The sequence below is a fragment of the Coenobita brevimanus genome, chromosome 28, assembly GCF_032717465.1.
Source record: "Coenobita brevimanus isolate Jiangsu-jjx chromosome 28, ASM3271746v2, whole genome shotgun sequence".
In the NCBI taxonomy this organism is placed as follows: domain Eukaryota; kingdom Metazoa; phylum Arthropoda; class Malacostraca; order Decapoda; family Coenobitidae; genus Coenobita; species Coenobita brevimanus.
In genome coordinates this window covers 211,449-235,359 of record NC_136981.1, presented here as the reverse complement: position 1 = coordinate 235,359, position 23,911 = coordinate 211,449, and the positions used below count along the sequence as shown (strand labels likewise).

At 41.3% G+C, this 23,911-nt stretch overlaps 1 non-coding gene across 1 annotated transcript; it reads left to right on the top strand.

The window, feature by feature from the left end:
- The first annotated feature begins 224 nt into the window (after positions 1 to 224).
- On the top strand, positions 225 to 343 carry LOC145394847 (5S ribosomal RNA). Its single transcript, XR_013896492.1, has one exon. It is a non-coding gene; the product is annotated as a 5S ribosomal RNA (ribosomal RNA).
- Positions 344 to 23,911: the final 23,568 nt, after the last annotated feature.

The window sequence follows — 23,911 nt, the reverse complement described above, 5'->3', positions numbered from 1 at the left end:
TCTCTCTCTTTTCTTTGTGGAGAGAACAATCTTGTGGTCTCCTGGTCATTGGTTCTTTCTTCCTTAATAAATAAATAAATAAAAAATCCAGGCAATTTTATGCAGCTGAGGAGTGAGTTTTTTAGTGAGAGAGATTAAATGTAGACTTTATTCCTTCTTTCCATAATACAACTGAATAGGCTACAACTCGCTGAATATTTGTCTGATGGCATCTATAATAAAATATCAACGGCCATGCCACGTTGAGTACACCGCTTCCCGTCCGATCAGCGAAGTTAAGCAACGTTGGGTCTGGTTAGTACTTGGATGGGTGACCGCCTGGGAACACCAGATGCTGTTGGCATCCCTACGTGTCAAGTGGGGTTGGTGGAGGATTGGTGCCCCTCCCTGTAAAACAATTAACTCTAAGTCCTTGACCACCCCGTTTGGGATACATGGCGTCTGGCAATGGATGGATGGAAGTACATAATAGATTTAAGAAATAGTTTGTCTATTTTCTCTATCGCTTCTCCTATAGAATTACTTTATCTGTGGTAAGTTTTTGTGAACCAGTTAAGGCTGTCTGTCATAAGCTGGAATGAAATATTGCGTTCTTAATCTCTTCAATTCGGTGACGTGATATTCAGTGTGTTCCTCGTCTTTCCTACTGATTTCCTTCAACTTAGAAAAGGTCTCTGGTGTTGAGGGGATTAAGGAATGCTGTAATTAACCTCCTCAGTTCGTGAAGTCTATCGTAAACCTAATTAAAATTTCTGATGGTAGCGAGATTAAAATGTAAATTAAGTTATTTGTCAACCAAAACGTAAATCGCTACACTTAATTTATTATAAATTAATCTTTTTAATTTTATTTTTTTTACATCTTCCGTGACTTAGGTTTCTACTCCATATGATAACATCGTCTCTCTACCTTGCGTCTCCTTTTACTCCCTAATTCATTTTTTTTTTATAGTTAGGCTAGTAACTAAAGAAGGGGGTTATTCAAGAAGATGCAGTGGGTGAAACGGTGATATAGTATACCTGCACAGTGTAGGGATATATTGCGTCGTTAATGTCGGGATGATGATGATGATGATGAAGATAGAATGAAGCGAGGTTAGATCAAGAAGTTGCAGTAGGTGAATGAAAGCAGAAATATACAGTTGTTTGCTTTAGCTTTCATGATACTGTTAATATTGGGTGTGGGTATATTTTGTTGCCTTATTTCAGCTGGAAAATTTTCCTCGCCCTGGCCTGTCTTCCTCCCCACTCACTGATCTCAACCAAAAATATTGCCTTGGAAAATATGTAGCACATCTTCCGTAGCGACTCATCCTGCATATTACAGCATAGCATCTTCTATGCTAGTCACGTCATGTTAATATAATCGTAATTTGCAGCAGTGCCATAAAAGAGGATACTGAGTTTTACTGTGCAAAAATGAATCTCTTAGGAAAGAGTGTTACGAAATCACAAAAACCACTCGGAGGATGGTCGTAGGTCGTTTTCATATTCGTAGCTCCTCTTCCTCAGCGATATCTTGCCTACCACACGTTAATATCCTCAAATGCATCATTGATACCAACTGTGTCGATATCAAGCCGATATAGATAACATACGAAAGAATATTTAGATGCATTAAACAAGTAAATCGCTAAGGAAGAGGTGTTACGAAGCCTCCTGTGCTACCTAAAATACTGCCCTGAGCTGTTTGCCTTCCACCCAAGTATTGTGTTCATAAGCATCTCACGCGGTCACTTTATTTACCCCCACCTCACCCTTGCTTCTTTTTCTTTTCCTGTTTGTATATCCGTTATAAATGCTTAATCCCTTGTGTGCGTAAGATCTTAATACTAGCTTTCATGCTCACACACAGAGAACTTTAATAACTTTTCTCTCCGCTTTGGTAAAAGTGGTTAGCCTTGCTAACTACAGAAATACCGGCACGATTAAGCCAGATTTCAAATCCTGGAGCTACCAGTTAGTCTCAGTCGAGCCAGGTATAGCCAAAATCCACTCTTTTGGGGTTGGTAGGAAAATATGAGCGCCCAGGGTAACGCCCAGGGTAGGTAGCTGTGGTAATTTGGATAGTGCAGTGGTATTCTATCCCAGGATAGTGGGTGAATAAGTCAGCTGTGGCTCAAACACCTTATTAATATGTATAATGGAAATGAGCACCTCCACTGAGCGTTTCATGGCATATGTTCCATGTATACCTTACTTTTATACCTAAATTCTGTTTACGTTTAATATATTTAATGCGTCCTGAACACTTATCATCTAATTCCTAACGCTGAAAATACCTAATGATTATTTCACCTAACTAACACAGCATCTGCATCACTAGAACACGCAATTTCTTGACATAGCAAGGTGGCATTCCGTCGGGGGAAAAAAAGTCAAATATACCCCACTAAAACTTGTGTCAGATGTGTAGATAGCTCCTCTTTCTCAAGATTAGGAAGACGAATCCCTCATAATTCAGTACAAGTTATTAGATGGGGTGGAAATTGGATAGTAGTTTGAGAAACAGTCACCGGAAATCACAGCGATTCCATTAGGCTCTCTCGTTCATTTGTTCTCGGCAATTTCCACGTGTGTGTCAGAATTACGGCCAGATTACCGTGAGCTGCAGCCACATTAGTCCGGGAGCTTGTCTGAAGAGGGCTTGGAACGGAGGGCGTGTAGGTGAGGAAGAGATGGGAGGTGCTGTAGAGGAAAGAGGCTGATGTGGAAAAGAAAGCAGCCTCAACTTGGCCCTGAGAGAGAGAGAGAGAGGTTGCAAGTGTTCAGGATGGAACCGTGATCATATCATACTTGCATATGCCAGACATTAGCGTTCAAAGTATGTGATCCTGCCTTAATTTCTTTTCCTAGTTACAGAAAATTTAAAAAAAGGTTGATGGCATAGCAAAACATACCCCCTTCCACAGTCCATACTTTCACGTCATGTGCTGGAAACGAACACAGAAATGAGTATTACGTATAGGTGGTACTGCCGGCAGATGCTGCACCCAGTACAGTAATTTGGTGCATGAGTCAGGGCGGTTCCCATTGAATTATGCGAAACACGTTACAGAAGGAACTGTCTAGTCTTGTCTCTAATAAGGCTGTGTTGATACGGTCCCCTAGAACTTCTGGAAGTATTCATTTTTTTAATAGATCTGCCTCGGGATTATCTACTAATCAGTCCGTTTCTTTAGGTCCAGAAATCCTTGCTTTAATGATACGGCAACAAACAGGTATTGCACTTCACCTCTTACATTCATGGCACCAGCTCGGGTACTTCTAGTCCAATGTATCTGCTGAGACTAAGTGCTGTAGTGGAATGCAAGACTTTGAGGCACTTCTTTCATTGTGATTTATTTTGCATTCGGTCTCTTATCATTCTCTTTTAACACAGACATAGTTTACATGAACAGAATAAAAGAGAATTTTGGTAACAAATATGAATTTTTAAAAAATCGTTAAGAATGAAATGCGACAAAACCTTCAAAATCACTTAGATTACGGGTATAAGATTTAAAAATCTTGATGTGGCTCACAGTATGAGCAGGACTGATTTAGAGCCAGCTCAATTGGCCTTTTGAATACTCTCCACCAGTTAGCGATTGCAGACATGCTTATACTAGAATATTATTCTGAAGTTAGGAAGATCTCGAAGACTGAAAATAATAAAAAACCGGAATAAGAAAAAGAAGAAAAACAAAATTAAAAAAATAAGGAAAAGAAATAAAAACCAGAGGAAGGAGAGACGATACTAAAGCAGAGAGAGAAAGGCAGAACAGTAGAACTGGGGGTGAATTGCGGCTCCCAGTGGCCTGGTAGCAATCTTGTAATCTCCTAAACTTTACCCCAAAGCCCGCAGCCCCGCACCCTAGCACCAGATACCAGGCAAACGCGGCTGAAACACCGCTCACTCCACAGATCCCTCAGGTCCTGTTAAACTGAGACAATAAGGTATACACGCACACTGAGTCGTATCCTTTTAGTTGTGTGGCCAGCTATTAACAATAAACTTGTTCACATCCACCCAACGGGCAGTCCACCCGCCCGCCCACCCACCCACCCACACACTATACATATATATATATATATATATATATATATATATATATATATATATATATATATATATATATATATATATATATATATATGTGTGTGTGTGTGTGTGTGTGTGTGTGTGTGTGTGTGTGTGCGTGTGTGTGTAAGTGAAGGAGGACTGGAGAGTCGGGGTGGTGGTGTGGAGAAATGGCAATGGGGACGTAAGGAGTTGGTGGCGAGCCAATTGTGGGTCAAGAAGACTAAAAAACGAAAAACAAAAAAACAAAAAAGCCTGTACTGATGCAAGATGGAATGCCGGAATCGGTGCATATTTCATGTAGGAAATTTAGTCATAATATTGTCACGTATTTATATTTACCAAACGTAAATTACCAGTTTTGCTACGTTTTCCATCATTTGAATCGTAACTGCAAAAATTCAGACACGGAATAGGCGAAACTTTTGGAGGGTACAGTTATTTGGTGGTGTCTGAGGTAGTAGACTGTGGCGGTGTGTTGTGGTGTGGTGTGTGTGAGGGAGTAGCGTCCGTTGGTGTGTGAGGGATTAGTGTGAGATGGTGTTTGATGATGTGTGATGGAATGTAATGATGTGTGAGAAAGTGAATAGTGGTGACAGGAAGCGGTGTATGATGGTGTGTGAATGATGTGTGATAGTGTATGAGCAATTTGTTGTGCTGGGTGTGTGGTACGTGTGTGTGGAAGTAGTAGTGTGTTGTGGTGGGTGAGGAAGTGTGTGGTGATGGGTGAGAGAGTGTGTGGTGGTGGGTGAGGGAGTGTGTGGTGGTGGGTGAAAGAAAGTGTGACGGTGGATGGGGGGGGTGTTTAGTTGTGGGTGACAGGGTGTGTGTCGGTGGGTCAGGGTGTGTGAGGTGCTGGGTAAGAGGTTGTATGATGTGTGAGTGGTATACGGTGGTGGGTGAGGGAGTGAGTGGTGGTGGGTGAGTGAGTGCGTAGTGCTCGATGAGCGAGTGTGTTGTACTGGATTGTGTGTAATGGTGGGTGAAGGAGTATGTGATGGTGAGTGAGGGAGTGTGTGATGCTGGGTAGTGTGTACTTGTGGGTGAGGAAGTGTGTGGTAGTGGGTGAGGAAGTGTGTGGTAGTGGGTGAGGGAGTGTGTAGTGGTGGGTGAGGGGGTATATGGTGGTGGGTGAGAGAGTTTGAGGTGGTGTGTAAGTGGTGCCAGGTGGTGGGTGAGGAAGTGCGTGGTGTGTGAAGTTTATGTGTATACACTGTGTTTGCATTAGATATTGGTCGGTGTGGCTCGGAGACAATCTCATCTTTGCTAAATAGTCGAATATTGAAATATAAACACAAAATTATGTATCTGAGAGAGAGAGAGAGAGAGAGAGAGAGAGAGAGAGTGAGTAACTTACTGTAGCAGAAGTAAACGGAAGAGTAAGAACTGTCCACGTGCCTTCCCACAAAGCACCAGCATCCTATACTGAGAGGACATGTGTGTCGCCCCACGCCGGATGGGCAGCAAAATTTACGGTAAAGGAATAAAAAGGGATATTTTTGACAGGAATGAAAATACAGGTTGTAACAGAGAGCTTCGTCGAACTTGACAGCCATCTCTATTCCCTTTCAGCTCAGTTGTTGGCCAAGTATGTTAAGAACAGTGGGTCGATTTGACTAGCAACCAGTGAGACACATTACAACTTCATAACTATGACTCATCTAATTTCACACAACAGTGACTAGTATTAAAGTATTACAAGTGACCTAGGAAGCCAGGTGAAAACAAACCAACTAGAGTTGTTAAGGAAACTCATTTTTAACGTAAGACTAATAATAATCTAGCTTCCTGCAACAACGAGACAGCATTCAAGTTTGGAGACTGGCCTAGCTCCGCCTGGTAAAAACGAACTGCAAATGAAAAGTCAGTGAAGCAACAAGTTACCACGATCAGTAAGCACCAATTTTCTGCTTCTGGTAGCTCTCCTCGGCGTAGGAAGCATTCGATCACCTCTTTTTTATCAATTTATTTTTCCATATGACACGTTAATAATAACATATTTTGTGATCGGCATCTGTACCCATATAAAGAAGGCATAAATAACATATACAAAGGAACGGCAAAATGTAGTATGCAAAATAAATCGCTAAGAAAGAGGCGCTAGCAAGCCTCTGAACCCAACTAGAATACATACCAATGCCTCCTTCCCTGATGTGGGTGCATTAAGGTATTTTTGACAGGTATTTTATACAGGCTGTTACAAGAAAACCGCGTTAAGATGAGCGCAGTTCTTAGTTGTCTAGTGATTAAGAAAAAGATCATTAAGAATTTAGTTTTTATAAACCGATTAAGGCCAACACAGTATGACAGGAAGATAAATTAAAACCAAGCAATCAAAGGGCATTCAGAACTTGAGTAAATGGCTGGTTCCCTCCCCCCCTCTCCCCCCCACACACACACTGAAGACAGAACACAATACACCCACATGCTACTGTTAGCAGGTGTAACAGCATGCTATTGAAGAGGAAAACGGCTTTAATCCAATACAGAAAAGCAAGAGAGAAACGTGCAAGAGAAGCTGGAAGGGAAAGGAAAGTGTATACCAGAGATGCGGGAAAACAAGACAGTCAGACGGACAAAAATACACACGTGGAGGTGAGACAAAGGGACCAGGAGGAATGGGATGAAGAGAAGGAGAGAAAGAAAATGGGCAGAGGAGAAGGGGGAGGGAAAGGAACAGGTAGGTGGAGGTGGAGGAGGAGAGGAAGGAGCGGAGGGGTGGAGGGGGGAGGTATAGTGGACATCTCTATGGAAACTGTTTGGGCAAGGAAATTCTTGAAACTTGTAAGGAGGGACGAGGAGAGGGAGAAGGGCGGTAAAAGGAAGGTACAAAAACACAGAGCTTACATAGAGAGAGAGAGAGAGAGAGAGAGAGAGAGAGAGAGAGAGAGAGAGAAAATGTCAACATAGTAAGTGTAGGAGCTGTTGACCAGGCTTTGTATATCCAGACACTCCATTACTTCTCCATTCCCTCCCACCTGTCCTCTTCCATCTCTTGTTTGCACTGTCTTCCCCTTCTTCCCCTCCCTCCTTCTTCTCTCTACGTTTCTTCCTTCTCCTCCTTGCATTTTCCTTCTCTACCTTTTCCCCTTCTCCTTTCGTGCCTTCCTTGCTTCGTCTATCATTGAATATCTTCTTCCTCTTTATATTATCTTCCTTTCCATTTTCCTGCTTCATCTTTCGTTCCTTTCCGTAATTCCTCCTTCCGTGTAATATACTATAATCCCAGTGTGTGTGTGTGTGTGTGTGTGTGTGTGTGTGTGTGTGTGTGTGTGTGTGTGTGTGTGTGTGTGTGTGTGTGTGTGTGTCCTCTTGTCCCTGTCAGTGGGTTAACCGTTGCCTATGTTAGTGATTCTACCTCTGAACATGCTTGTGTTTATGCTGTGACCGTTTCAGTGTCTTTTTTTTTTTTTTTTTATGTGTCCGACTCTGGGCATAGGCTTCACAGCCTGCTATCAAGGCCCAGCAGTCCTCCTACATACCATACACCTCTACATGTCACCACTTCGGCGCTAACACCCACCGTCCATATTGAATACGTGCTAGGGCTGTCTCGTACAGGACTGGTGTATTGGTATTAGCGGGGGTATTTTTACGACATGTCGGCGGGTCTTCTGGTACATCTGTGCCTTTGTTCCTGTACTACTATCTACCCTTGCGTGTGGCTGTGGGTGTATGCTGTACAGTATATCTATTTCTTCCTATGTGTGTTTTAGCACGTGAATTTGACAAGCAAAATAAAGTCTTCCACACGACCAATTTTAATCTGGTAAACCCACAAAAAGGATGGGGAGTGTGCGGACAGGAGGCGGGATGAGACGGCAGGAGACAGACAAGCAATCTGGGGGGGAGAGAAAGGAAGCCGACCAAGGGATGACTGGAGGAAACAGGGAGGTGAAATCACAGAAAGACGACGAGATTGAAAAGCTGAAGCAAGAAGCAGGCATGAGACTATAAGAAAAAGGTGTAAACGTAATTCGTAAAAAAGAACAAAAACTGTGTCATTTAAGGAAAACAAGAATAACGAGGAGAAGGCGGATGAAGCTGAACATGACTTAGGAGTAAAGGATATCAATTACACGAGGATCATTTAGGCAGAAATCAGTTTTGCTAATGCACAATCTACTCCTTGAATACGACAATCAACCACTGAATTTACATTCAGCTCCTCACTTGTTCTATTGCGTGGACAGGGGCAATGGGGAGATTATTTTGTCCAATGGTCTGACTGGCCCGGGAATCGGACTCTGGTTTTTCTAGTTGCGGGCAGGATGTGCTGACATTTAATTCCCTTGCTTCCTCAGTTGCTGTTCAGGATAGGGTAGCGTGGTATGGCAATACAGTAAATAGGAAGGAATGATTAATCAGGACAGGGTGGGACGGTAGCAGTACATAGTAGTGGTTGGCCAGGCAGGAACATGGCTTATAAAACCACCAAACTACCAAGCAGCTCAGGACACAAAATACACATACAGATACATGAGCATCACATACAATACATTACAGTGTCAGAATCAGTACTTCGCGATCATTTCATCTTTTTTCTCTTTCTCTTCTCTTACTCATAAATGAATGAAGTTTTGATTAAATATTGTATACGTTTTAATCAATCCTCTTCAGTGAAAGCTGTAATCGGCTCGGTATAATACATTGTTCCGTTTAAACTTTTAACATGCATTAACTTTTCACTTTTGATATCAAATTCGGCAGCGGATTGATTTGGGTTAGAAATTGGATTAAAGTTGCATATCAGTAACTCTTCCAGATCAAAGTTAAAATCCTTATTCCAAAAGTATCCTTCTGAAATTTCATGTTGGTTTGCATTACCCAACTCTCCGAATGTTGTGGGTCTCCTCAAGCCGACTGAAATCACCTTGTAGTAGCTGTAATAATAGTAATGTTTCTTAGTTCTTAGTCAGATCCACTGTTGAGATTATCTGGTACTTTCCGCTAGTGAGGTTCTCTGAATTTAATGTAATCAACTGACGTTAACTGGGGTATACAGGTGTTACAAAATCGGGATATCAAAGCCAATTGGGTCATGAAGTGATATATTCCTGCTCATATCGCCCCCTGGCGGTTTAACATATAGTGCAGTACATCATTTGTTGCCATGGCACAGATGAATATTGTTTATAATTAACCATTGTGAAAATGCATAATGATGTGAATGTGGTGCTTTAACTGGATGACTTTTGTACTCAACAGTCATGTAGCTATAGTTCAATCTCTTTGTGTGTGTGTGTGTGTGTGTGTGTGTGTGTGTGTGTGTGTGTGTGTGTGTGTGTGTGTGTGTGTGTGTGTGTGTTCCCGACATGCATTTTCTAGCAAGCAAGCACGTGCACATGTGCTCACACACACACACACACACACACACACACACACACACACACACACACACACACACACACACACACACAGCCTTGAGGTTCCGCACGTAACGTTGTAAAAAGAAGTTTGTATTTGTCATGGTGTTTTAGCTCCAGCGACTTTACTAACCCGGCAAAGTTGGCTTCGGGATGTAAGTTAGTGAAAAGACCATTGTATATTATGTTGCCTTGCCCATGTTTGTGGTGTTTGTGGTGGCTATGACTGTAGTGGCTGACTGTGGTGGATATGGCTGTGTTGGTTGTGGTTGTGATTGTGGTAGTATCACTGCCTTGATATTATCGACTGAGGTGGTACTTAGTGGTTTCCTTTGTTGTAATAGCACTGTGGTAAATGTAGAGGTAGTAGTAAATGCACAGTACGAATATTGGCTATAACTCCTAAAATACCCATGACACTGATCTATATGACTCCATCGTGCAGTTACTCCTTGAAATTTTATTTTCCTCTCGTACTCCGCACTCAGCAAATTCAGAGTTTTAACACGCACTCCTCACAACTAACCACTCCTCTTGGCCCCCAGACATACTCTCCTAACTAACCACTCTTCTCAGATGTGTCCAGATGCTGACCACAATCACACAAACCATTAAAGGCGAAAATGAAATCTGGGTGTTCTAGAGGGAAGGTGGATGGGATGGAAGCTGGGGGAGATGACTAGCGTTGATGGGACTGGGAAGTAAGTTAACGAGAAGGTGTAGCAGGAAGAGGGGTAGAGTGAAGCGAAGCCAAATAACTAATGGAAAGAAAAGAATCGATGTAGACGGAAATGAAAGAGGAAGTGGGAATAGTAGTTGAGCGAAGACAAAGAATGAATAAGAAAACCAATGTAGGCGGAAGTGGAAGAGGAAGGGAGGCAGTGATGCGAAACCAAAGAGTGGACAGAAGTAAAGGGAGTATGAAGACGCTGAGATTCACACAACCAGGCAGTGATGGATGGGATGGCCTCCTCAGGTGTCCAGTTCAGTTGTGTGTACGATATTAAAGGAAATGCTGCCCTATATTTTATCCAAGGAAGAGATGAGTGCCAATCAAGCTTAATCACAGCACACCCACAATAACTGATTAAGCTTCAAAGTTTTGGCTTTACAGATACAAGATGGGAAAACGAGTCTTAAAATGGTGGAGGGCGGCGCTAATATTCTTAAGGGACAGTTTGATTAGCCTTTTGGTCTGAGAAGCAGGTGTGTTTGTGTGTGTGTGTGTGTGTGTGTGTGTGTGTGTGTGTGTGTTTTATTCCATGGCTGATATATCACATTTGCCACGAGTGTTACAGCCGCGTCTCCGGGTGTGGAGTTTCCTGCACGGGTTGTAAATTCTTTATACTGAGGCAACACCTTGAACTGGCGAAGGAGTTGCATTGATGGATTCTATCGAGGTCCCCCAGCCTACCCATCAAAAGTATCAACACGATTCCACTACGCTCATGTTTTGATGTCTACCGTGGCTAATTTCTCGGTCCCTTCGAGTAAGGTATTTAGGATGATAAAGATGCCTGGGGATGCAGTGGTAAAAGCGCTCCAGTTAGAGGAACAACAATGCCATGCGTGTTGCTTCTACCCTCAAAAGGTGAATAAAGATTTTTTTTTTTTACGTAATGCCCCTATGGGAAGTAAACTGGTCACCTATCCTTGAATGTTTTGGACTAAGACAGTCTTGCCTAGAATCCCCAAACCTCGGATGGCATAGTATGTGACTGGCTGCTATCGTAATAAAATTGATAAGCCTGAATGTTGTGTAATCAAATGTGTGCCTATTTCACTGAGAACTCTGTTGAGGACTTATACTTCTGTGTTTCCTGTTTTATATACCTGGATCGATCACATTTCTTACAGAGATGGTGCAAAACGAAGTCAGAATGATGATGATGATGATGATGAGCAGGAGGAGGAGGAGGAGAAGGAGGAGGAGAAGGAAGAGGAGGAGGAAGAGGAGGAGAAGGAGGAAGAGGAGGAGGAGAGAGGAACGATTTTGATTAATGTGCTAGAACAGTGGGTGGATTCAAGCCGGTTAACCATGAGAGTACTGCACAGTGATAGATTGAACGACTGTGAAAGAAATGGAAAAAGAGTAGGAGTTGTGAGGGAAACTGATGATGATGATGATGATGCTCGAACGACTGGACCCCGCAGCCCAATTTTTGGCATAGGGACTCACATGACTTAGGCTATGTGAGGTTGACCTCTGAAGTCATTTGAGGTCACCGGTTGGAGGTCACTTGAAGTCACTGGTAAAAGTAAACAAGTGCGTACAAATACTGTGCGTTAGCCTGTGAAAGTTTAAATAGAAAGTTCCTGGACCTCTTATAATCTCCCTTCAAAAGAATAAGATTTACATGGTCTTTCTAGAGTAGAAAGAAAGATTGAACTAGAACAAATAGGATTAGTGTGTTCGCCTTGTTTTGGCCCGGACAACGCCGGGTGCCCTTGCTACATACCATAACTTTATAAAGTCATGCTTGTCCGTATAAGTTTTGTATAAACGAAGATATAACAGTGAAACAAGTTCTCTTTCCTTTATATACTTTTCCAGTCCATTATTGCTCTGCACAGTAGGAATAATCCCCCTCACACAATATTTTTAAGACTTCGCCTTCCTCACGCTTCATTATGATTATTAGTTTGACACATGTTTCTATTTTCCCTCTCTAGGTCTTACTCTTTCTTGATTTTCCATTGCCACCGACAAAGTACTTTTCTCACTATTGTCATGTGTGATCAGCAGAACCTTCAATGTACGTCTCACGTGCCCTTGCCATTTTAATATCTGCGATACACCTTTATTCGTCCACGATGCTCTGGACCTACTCGTCTGGTATAAAGTTAATTAACAATGTTGCTTAGATGTGATACCATCTCCCACCTCCTCCAAGCTCTCATAGCCAACCGTCTCTTCACCTACACCTTTACATACACGTGTGCTTGCACCTGCACCGTCACCTTCACCCACATCTATACCAACACCTTCACCTACAACTACACCTCCAAGTACACCCACACCATCACTTTCACCTACACTTTGGCTTTTATTTTCACCTACAGCGACCTGCCAACACATACCTACACATATACCTAAGCATACACCTACACCCCATCATTTCACTTACACTCCTGGGGAGTCCTTTCATCTTCCATTAGCGCTAACAACCCTGTTGGTACAGATGCTGTTAACGATGACAGAAGATAAAATGTCTGCTCCGTTTGTCACCCTTACTCTGTGCGAGGCAACATTGAGTTTTCAGTCGTAAGGGATCGTTATGATGCTTTACTTTTGTAATTCCCTTTATGATGAACACAGCTCAAAACAATTGTCTATAGATAACAATGAACAAAAAAAAAAAAAAAAGAAGAAGAAATAAGAGGTCTTAGGTTTCCAGGGGTTTCGTTGCATTATAGATATGGTCCTGAGTTACTGTGGACCAGGTACGTAAATCAAGATATGCAGTACCCGACATTCCACGCTAAAGTTATGTGGAGTGGAACAGTCTTACATCAAGGTTTTCTTTGTCCTTACTTTGCCTTTGCTGTCTCGTCTTCACCTCCTTTTGTTAACCTTTGTGCCTCGTTCTTCACTTCCACGTCTTTATTTTTGAAATCCCCCTTCACCATCGTTCCTTCGTTTCTGTTCTTCCCCCAAGAATTTTGTTACCGTATTTTAGATGGCATGGAAGTTCCATGTAACTGTTCTGGAGGGATTTAATATGCCTAAATTATATGTCCATAAGGATCTGCTATCACGATTTTTCTTGTCTAATTATACTGTATAATCTAATTTTGTACATTTTTACATACCTATAGCCAGATAGCTATATAGATGGATAGATATATTATTTGAGTGATTAATATAGATATTTTAGTCACTCGCTTCAAGGCCGCCTTTGGCGGCCTCCGCTCGATGTCAAAAGGCCAGAAATGAGTCATAACTCGGGAACTGGTGGCACGATTGGACTGGAACTAGTGTTATTCTTCAAGTTAGAGCATTTTAACTGTACCTTGCACTAAAAAACATTGCGCTACGCTGCGCCGTTTTTGCTGTATAATGGTAACAAACAAACCAACAAACATGCAGAAATCGGATCACTATACAGTAATACAGATAATGCAAGAACAGTATCTGATTCATCCAGAGAGATGGCGAGAGGAAAAAAGTGTGAATATAATTCCTACCACTGAACTTTATACACAGTGGAATGCTGTGAAAGGTGGCGGTTGGAAATGATAAAGTGCCTGGAGTCTCTCATGCTTCTTAACGCAGGGCAGCGGGCAGGTTTTGGGGGGAAATGTGAAGGGCTGGCAGGTAGACAAGAAGAAAAGATACATGGATAGATGGATAGATAGACTGAGAGATAGACAGACAGATAGATAGACTGACTGATCGACAGACAAATAGATATATAGTTATATAGATAGATAAATAAATAGATACAGAAAGAGAGAGAGAGAGAGGAGGGGGTGAAAGCAAGACCTGAAAGAAGAGATCAAGGCGCACTGACAGAAAAGAAAATGAGAAATGAGAAACCTCGAGCAATTTCACGCAAGAGTAAGAGAAAGAAACGGAGAAGAAGGTGAAAGAGAGGGAGAAAAACTTCAAGGTAGTCGACACACCGAAGGCAAAGGTTGGTTACAGTGACAGAAATGAAATGTGACGAAAAATGAGTTTCTTGGAGTGGCTTCTGGCAAGGGACATAATTAATCGCTTCTTGGAGCAGAGAAAGATGATTTCGAGACTGCAAGACTCAAATGGTTTTCGGAGATAATCGTAGGGGAGAGAGAGAGAGAGAATGTGTGTGTGTGTGTGTGTGTGTGTGTGTGTGTGTGTGTGTGTGTGTGTGTTTTACCAAGACAAAATTCCACTTTTGTGACTAGAACGCTCAACTTTCCAGTCCTTTTTTTTTTTTTTTCCAGTTCTCCTGGAGAGAAACTTAAAAAAAAAAAAAAAACTATTAAACCGCAGCAGAATCTCTCATACAGAAAGTGGTTTGTAAATTATTCATGTTCGTGACAAATTACATGTACTTCATTCAACTCTTTAAAACCTAAAACGTAATTATATATTCTATTCTCTCCATTGTCATACGATTTTATTCAGGTTTGGCCTGACTTTTGATAATGAAAGTTAATGAATGGATTGTCTAACCCATCCAGTATGGTAAGTCCCTCGTCAGCTGAATATTATCATCTAATGGCAGCAACAATGCTTTAAGCTAATACTTCTTGCGAAGGGATGATACGGGTAGGAATCTGAGGGATAATTTTATAAGGTAGCTTGAAATTGGCTGAAGGTATGAGGGGAGAGAGGAAGGAGGGATGGTGGAAATGTATGTGGGGTCAAGTGCAGGCCTGAGGACGTATTCATAAAAATTTAAAGAGTGTTTTATGCTTGGAATGTTTCGCAGGTACTTATTTATTGCCACAAAGTAATTTTGATGTGTTTTTTTTTCTCTCTCTCTCTCTCTTGTGAATGTTCACTCAAGTATATTTGTGAAATATTTGACATTTGTAAGAGTGAAGATAAACATATATGCAAGAAATCTTTTACATGACTCAAAATTTAAGAGGTTTTGTAAAAACATTTTACACTTTTAAGAGGTTTTGTAAATACACTTCAAATACTACACAAGGTAGCATATTTATCCACCACCTCCAGGGAAATATATTACTCCTGAGGCCTTTATAAATATTCAGCACTGTGTTAAAAGTTTCCAGCGCTATGCCGGTAAATTAATCAACGCCATCAAGCAGACAGGGTTGCCTAGGCTAACGCATTCCCCGGCAAGCATAATAAATGTTAGGGGATCTAAATTAATGTTAGCTACTGTACATAAACTGTCGGATGATCTCGTGTTTAGAACATCCCAGTCGGAGTCACTGCCTTGTATACTGTAGGTCTGAGCCTTAAAAGGGACTGGAAGTTTTCTGATAAAAAAAATGCCGTCAATGGAAGTAGGCTGCTCATCTACCCCTGAATGTACTGGACTGCGGCAACCCAACCTGGATTGGAGTTGACTGATTGTGGTGACGAGAACACGGTCTTGGAAGCTGAAATATTCCGTACTAGATTTGCAGAATTTGTTGCAGCTAAAAATATACTGCAGTAATGTTCAGATTTATGTTCTTGAAAAGAAAAAATCGGATTACTTGAACTACTTCATCGTACATGAGGTAACACTGATTCTATTGCTGGAAGTGGGAAATGTACAATGATTAAGATCAAACATAAAATACTGTTTTTTTTTCCTCCATTATTGTGAATACATATAGTAAGGAATGTAATGTGAGGGCATATGAAGGTGTGCTACAACATACAGTACTAGGACATCACATCCAGAAAAAATAATACCGGTGCCACAGGAGAAACGTATTAGTTGAGAATCAGTGATGGAAGTAGCCGTCAGTGTTATTGCTCATCTACTTATGTGTCATTGCTTAAGTTTTGTTATTGCTGTTAAAGCTACCGGTATAAGGAATTACTCATAAGCTGAAAGAAGGCGAAATAATTCAATTTAAGTAGCCCAAGAAGGTGAGGCAGGTGAGGCAGGAAAGTGAGGGAAGCAGGCAAGCCAGGCTGGCAGGTGAGGTTGCAGGGTGATGGAGAAAGGATGGAAGGTGAGGTAGACAATAATTAATAGAAACAGGTGAGTTAGGCAGGTAAGGTGGGAAGGTAAAAGGTGGGACCATGGCTGGAGGGTAATGAAGGCAGGAACTGAGGGTGATGATGTTGGTGTGGGATAGGGGGGGAGATCTGGAGAAAGGTGGGGGAAAAGTGGGCAGACTGGTGGGAAAGACAAGGGGGTATAGGTAGGGGGAGAGTGGGTAGGCAGGTGGATCGATGGAAGGAGAGAGGGTCTGTAGGTGAGTGAATAGGTGGGAGGAAAGGGTATGTTGGTGGGTGGGAAAGTGGGATGTAAAAGGGGGAGTAGGTGAGTGGACAGGTGGGGGGCAGGGTGTGTAGGTGGGTGAATAGGTAGAAGAGAGTGTCGTGAGAGGAAGGTAGGGGAAAGAGAAGGAAGTAAACGAGGAAGACGAGGATACGTAGAAAGAGAGGTAGGAGGAAGAGAAGAGGGGAAGATGTTAGTGTTTAGAGAGGTGGGTAAGAGATAAGTGGTAGCTGGGAAAGAGGGTGGCTGGGGGAGTGAACTAGTGGGCAAGGGTAGGTGGGGAGAAAAGACAGAATGCTGGTAGGGAAATGAGATAGGTAGATGAGAAAGGGTAGGTTGGAAAAGATAACAAGTTGCAGGTAGGAAAATTACAGAGGTAGATTGAGAGGGGTAGGTGGGGAAGATAAAAATGCAGTTAGGAAAACAAGATGGGTAGATAAAGAAGGGTAACAGGAGGCAGAAGAAGAGGAATAAGGAGGAGAGTAGAACAAGGGACAAAGGCAGGTAAGAGGAAAAAGGATATGAAGGTAAATAATATAAATACGTAGATATGAAAATGAGAAAAGCAGGTAAGGAAGGGATTTGAGAAGTAGATGAGAAGGTATGACGATGACAGGTAAACAGGTAGGATAAGACAGAAAAACAACAAACTCTAGGAATATGGGTAGGGAAAAGAGATAGCGAATTTGACAAGTAGGAAGAAAAGTGTAAGAGATATACAACAAAGCTGATAAATAGGAGGGAATTAGGGGGGGAAGTAGGATAGAAAAGTTAAGGAGGAGGAGAAGAGAGTAGTAAAAAGAGACAGGAAACATGGCAAATATGAGGTAAGAGGGTAGGAAAAAAGAGACTAAAAACCTGGCAAGTAGAGGAAAAGAGGTAGGAAAGTGAAGAAGGAAAGTTGGCAAAGCTTCATAGTGTATAAATTATAATGAACGGAAACGTGAAGGGAACCACTGAGAAGAATGGACAGATACTGAATAAAAATGAGGTGAATTAATGAGGCAGGTGTGTATGCAAGAGCAGCAGGCAGGTAAACATATCAAATTAACTCCATGAACCAGGTGACAAATTGTACCGATTTATTCTTGCTGCCTCCTGACGATTTTTTACATCTCTGGGCCAACTATACGTCATCCACCTCAAACTGACAGTGATTTTTGTCGTTTTTTTTTGGCACCTTATTATTTCATGTTGCTCAGTGGCAGAATAACACAATACTACGGCTCCAAAACCTTTCCATAGCACTTCTTCGTGTAACACCAATTTCTAGTGCTAAGCCACTGTTACAACTCAGCATTCAAGAAAGAGAAATGAAAATAATAGGCCAAATTAGAGCAAGAGTGCATAGTGAAGGGGTCTGTGAAGGCTGGATCTAACCCCTCCAGTTCGAAAAACCTCTCCGAATCTAAATAAAATCATCTGAAGGTAACAAGAATAAAACGAAATATACGCTCCAGAATACAGGTGATGCAGGAGGTGAGCAGGGTAACAGGGGAAAGGTAGTTAAGGCGAGTAGGTGGGATAGGGGGCAGGAGTACACGCTAGCTGAGAAGGGTGGTGGTGATGATGATGATGATGATGATGATAATAAGAGGAAAAGGAGGAGGAGGAGGAGGAGGAGGAGGAGGAGACGATAATGAAGGAGATGGAGAACGTTGACATAGACACAGCTTCCTTAAATGTTAATAAATAAATAAATAAATAAGAATCAGGGGCTGGGGAGCCGCCTAGAGCCGTATTCGAGGTGGCATAGGAGATTTCGTAGCACCTCTTCCTTGGAGATTTATTCTGCATATTACACCTTAACTTTTCCTTGGACGGAAATTGCATCGTTTTAATAGAAGAAAAGAACACAGTGATATGTAATGTGCAGAATAAACAGCTATGGGAAAGGTGTTACGAAATATCCAAATCTCCAAACCCGTGAGAATAGATCCCCTTGGTTCTACTCACCCTGACCAAACCAACAGCAGTTGCAACACCCCAGTTACTCACCTGCAAATAGAGAATAAAGAAATAAATAGAAATAAAGATAGCTAGATAGACAGATGGATGGACAGATAAAGAGACAGACAGGGATGGGCAGATGAACCGACTAGTAAACAAATAAAATAAAAATATTAATTTTGCCTCGAAAATCAACTGAAACATTCCTTAACCTCCTGAATCCGGTTCTTTCTTTTTCTTTCTTTCTTTCTTTCTTTCTTGTCTGTTCTTGCTGACGACCGTTTATTCGGCTTAGGACATGCCTCAAATAGTGAAGGGGCTGCCTGACGATATATTAAACCCCTGTAGTTCAAAGTCTCTCCGAAGCACACACACACACACACACACACACACACACACACACACACACACACACACACACACACACACACACACACACACACACACACACACACACACACACACACACACACACACACACACACACACACACACACACACACACACACACACACACACACACACACACACACACACACCGCTCGCTGGCGCAGTGGTAACGTTCTCGCTTGCCATCTGGTAGACGGGAGTTCGCGCCTCGCTCAGGTTGCAAAAAGTTTCAATGACGAAGTGGGTGGTTACTGTCCCCCTTGAGCAAGGGGACGGGTGTGTGGGTGTGTGAAGGTCACAGCCTTGCCCTTAGATCGGACTATATGAGCTCTCAGGTCCCTTCCGGGAGGGTAAAATGCTGACGATCACGACCATCACGTGATCCTGACCGACCCGGTGAATTACAAATGGAAACGAAAAATCTGGTATCTAAGAAGGAAGAATAGACTATCCTATATCCGCAACACAATATTACCAGAATGATCAGTACTTACTCCTTCAGCCAGCGGTTGTTTTCGTTCTTTTAATGTCGAACTAAAAGGCAAAAAATTTCCCTTGTAGTGTAAAGGTTAATGAGCAATATTCCTAATTCTTTCAGTTCCAAATTGGAGTTTCTGAATGTTAGCAGAAAGCTGTATGGCATGTGACGGGAAAAAAAAAAACTATAATATATAATTACAAATGAAAGAATTGAATCAACGTACTGTAATACCTTGATGTGGGTCCTCCCCAGCAAACCACGGTACTAATTTAGTAACGCGTCAGCTCAACAGATGGTGTTAGGGTCGATATCAAAGATACATTTCAAGTTATCGTTACAAATCGCTTTATGCCCATAGAATGCACAATTTATTAAACTTCTGCGTTCATCTTGTTTCGAAATTGTTCGGATTACCTGCGCAGCGTGGATTCTGAAGCCAGGAGATGACCAGTTGATTGATTGCACCACCAAAGATCGTTCACGTGGCTGCTGCTTGGTCCGTACCCCGTCAGATTACGAGGCTTGCTAGTACGGCTTCCTTGCCTGTTTATTTCTGTATCTGATACGTAAATTAATTCTTGTTCATCATCTGTGCAAGCTGATTCGGTATCAGAATAATATAAACTAGAAAGCACTCGGAGAGAGCATACCTCCTCCAATGCCATTAAAAAAGATCCGAATGCGGATCCGGATCCACCCTCGAATTTAATCAATTCTTTCTTGGTCCATGGCCCACCTATCAACAAAATTACATTGAAATAAACCGAGAGCTTTTGGAGATATTGTTTTGGATACTCCGGATCCGGATCCGAATTCGCCCCAAAATTTAATAATTTCTTTCTTGGCCCATGGCCCACTCTTCCACAAAATTTAATCAAAATCCATTCATTAATTTTTGAGTAATCCTGCTAACAAACAAACCAGCTCGGGCAAACACATAACCTTCTTGGCGGAGGTAATAGAACACACGAGAAAAGAAAGTGTAATGGATAATATATATTGCAAAGAAATATGTGTTGGAAAGCCTCCGAAGCTGGAGAGAATACGGCTCTTCGTCCTTTTCTCATCAGCGTAGGAGTCTCGCCAGCACGGATTCTTCAGCTACGGTAATTATTTTGCTTATTACTGAGCATTAGTCGCTTATAGTATTTATATCTTTTAAATCGACACTGAGTACAAATAACGTGCAAGGACATAATCATAATCGTACTAGATGCAAAATGGTAAGAAAGTTGTGCGAGGGAGCTTCTATAACCAAAAAGATAACGGGTCTTAAGGTGGTATTCGCAAGAGGGGAGGAAGCTTACTAACACCTCTTCCTTACCGGTTTATTTCTCATTCTGCTTTTTTTCCTATATTCTTGTGTTATTCATGCAATCTTCGTCGACATTAAAAAGATATCAGAAGCAGAAAAGAGTATGGAAAGGGTAGTTTGGAAAATACGGGCCCAAGTGTTCCTCTCATACGGTGGGATGTTGTGAGTGAACATAAGAACACAAGAAAACAAGGTAATTACGACGAGCCTTGGTGTTCTCATATTGTATAATGTCAAACCTTTGACGGAACATAAGAACGCTGAAAACTCAATAACTGATTCAAGCTCAAGTTTTCTTCACCAACCGTGTTACTTCAAGGTGCAATGAGAACATAATACGATTACTTATACGGGTCCTCGTGTCCTCCTACTAAGTGATGCAAGATTTTTCATATAAGAGAAGAATACTAGAAAAGACGATACCTGCACCAAGTCGGCTGAACCAAACTTGGACCATCTTTAATTGTGAGACAAGGATCGATAAGAATATTACTTTTGTCATCTGCGCTAGCAGTGTGATCGCGTAATGTAAAGTAATGCATTACAAAACCAGCTATACTTCGGACGTTCAGCTCTGGATGATATACTGTACAGCTGAGTGCGTTTTTAAAGAAAAAAAAAATGTACTTTGTGGGTGTGTGCTCTGAGGCAGTGTGCACATGTTAGGAACGTTGCATTCTTAGTAACTTGAAGATTTCATATCACCGCTTCATTAGGGATTTGTTGCACATTACCCGTACACCTCATTGTCGTCTTTCATGTTAATGAAGCAAACTACGTCGGTAATACGGTGCCAGCAGCACGCAAGAGAATATTCAGGTGTAATATGCAATGTGGAAATCGTCATGCTAGAGGTGTTACAATTCCTCCTTTACCACCTGATACATTTGCGGATCTGAAACAGACTGCCTGAAGTCACTGACTACCCTTTCCAATGCACCTCGGTACCTGGGTAGGTTTCTTATCATAGCAACCGTGTTATTTTTATTATTATAATTACTAGTAGTACTAGTAGTAGATTATCATTATTATTATTGTTATTATTACTATTACTATTATTATTATTATTAAAGTTGTTGTTGTTCTTATTTATCATTATTATTATTTGTATTGTTATTATTATTATTATTATTTATTATTATTATTATTATTATTATTATTATTATTATTATTATCATAGCCCTCTGGCTGCGATTATTTTCCGTGAATTAAATATAGTCTTGTCATAAGCTGAAATAAGGTAAGGAGTAACTGATTTTTTATATAATGTTAATCGTGATGGTCCTTGTATTCCCCCCCCCCTTGGACTACTTTTGAGTAGCTAAAGTCATTTGACGTTACCTGTAATAAAATCCAAAGTATGTAATCTACAGGCATTCGGTTAATTCGTGTTCTGTCTCAAGCATGACACTTATGTTTTTAATAAGAAAATGGTGCTGGTTCATTGAATTAGTAATTTCTTAAATATTCTTATTTTGAATGCGTAACTATACATATTTCTCTAAAAACGCGTAAAAATGTAAACCGGCGTATTATAAACGCATTATTTCTCCCTACAGTATAACTGACGTAGGAGGGTCCACGCATGATATGTGTCTACTGCTCACAGAACATGTACAAACTTTGTGCAGGTGCCATTATCGTCAAGAATGGCTGACAGTATAATTTGCTTATTCATGTGGGGAAATAATAATTTAGGGACATTTTTAAATCGCCGGCTAGTAGAGAGTTAAATATCCTCGCCACACACTATCATCCTTCCTCCTAGCCGCAGAGAGAGAGAGAGAGAGAGAGATGGGGGAGGGGGTGATGCGAGATAGATTTGTTATGAGGCAGTTACGAGACACCAGTTACGAGTTATGACATACTAGATACGAATTGCTGGAGGGCTAAAAAAAAAAAAAAAAGTGAGGATAAAACCATGACTGATAGAATAAAAATTATTTTATAAAAAAAAAATAATAATAATACTAGGTGGAGTGGTGGAGCAGAGGCTGACAAGAGTGCAAGGCTACCGAAACGGAACCGAGAATGTCCACCAAAGCACCGCTCACCTTGGACCCATCAACGGCATTAATATCAACTTATGGACGATGCTTTACCTCTTTATTCTGTGCCTGATAGCCCTGTCCTCCTTTGCACCCTCTCTTATCACCCTGTCCTTTTCTATATCCTAGTTTATCACCCTGTCCACCTCCCTGCACCCTGCTTTTACCACCCTCCCAGCCTCACCACACTAACCCAAATACCCACCTGTCAGCAAAATATGACCCGTATTCACGCTGCTATGGGGGACTTCACAGAACATTTTCCATACCGATTTACACTGCATATTACACCTTAACGTTCTCTTGAATGTTATTAGGGTTTGTTATCGATATAGTCGGCATCATTAATATAAAAAAGGAAAATAAGGTGTAATACGCAGAGTATCTTAAGAGAAACATGTACAATAATCTCCAGTCACTTAGAACATGGCCCTGTAAACCAAATATGCGCCTGTCATTACACTAGGTTATGGCTCGTCTTGCATTTATAACCACTTTATCACTGCACCTGCTTTTTATGCCTCGGGTTATTCATCCTTCTCCCTCCTACGGTTCAATTTAGCATCAAATTATACTGCTTTAACGTCGTTCGCTTTCCTTCAGCGTGCATGTGTAATGTTTGTGACTCTACATAGAAGGAAAGTATTTATTTTTAATACCCTCAGGCCAAGGCGGTATATTTCCTTTTATTCTTCCTAAGCTTTAGAGAGACCACCTGTAGTGACTGGGATACCATCGGTCTCCATGAACCTCTCATCCTAATGTCCCTCCCTAAACTAAATAAAATTGTCTGTAGGCAGCAAGAGTGAAGCAAATCATTAAAATCTGACATGAGATTAAAGGATGTGCCGAGGCAGGTATTAGTGTGTGCCATTTTTTCAAGTTCTTTTTTTTTTTCAGGATTGTGTTTTTGTTACGCCCTGAAAGTTTGTGTTTGTTATATTTTTGGCAAGCTTCTCACTTATAATGATAATATGTGTGCATTTCGTTTTTCTTTTTTTCCTTCGTGTTCACAGCTTCATACCCCCTTTTCTCGGATCTTTAGGATAGCCTACTTTGTATAACACTTGGCTAGTCATTTTTTCTGGTACTCTTTAATCTGCTAAGATTCCATACCGGTCATCCTTGTGCTTAGCAGTGTGATTATTTGAGATCACAGTAATATATTGAACAGAAAAGAGACTGTAAGGAGGGCTTGAAAACGGTAATACAGGGGAGAGGGGAAAAAACAAAAAGTGGTGGAAGAAAAACGCAGAGTAGAGAAGAGAATTAAGAAGAGAGAAGAAAAATATACGGGTAACCCTGTAAATCCGATGACGTCGTTTCTCTTTATCATTACAATACTGGTTACTCTCAGGTGATTGTCTTACACGATTCTTAAAGGATTTTATACAACTTTA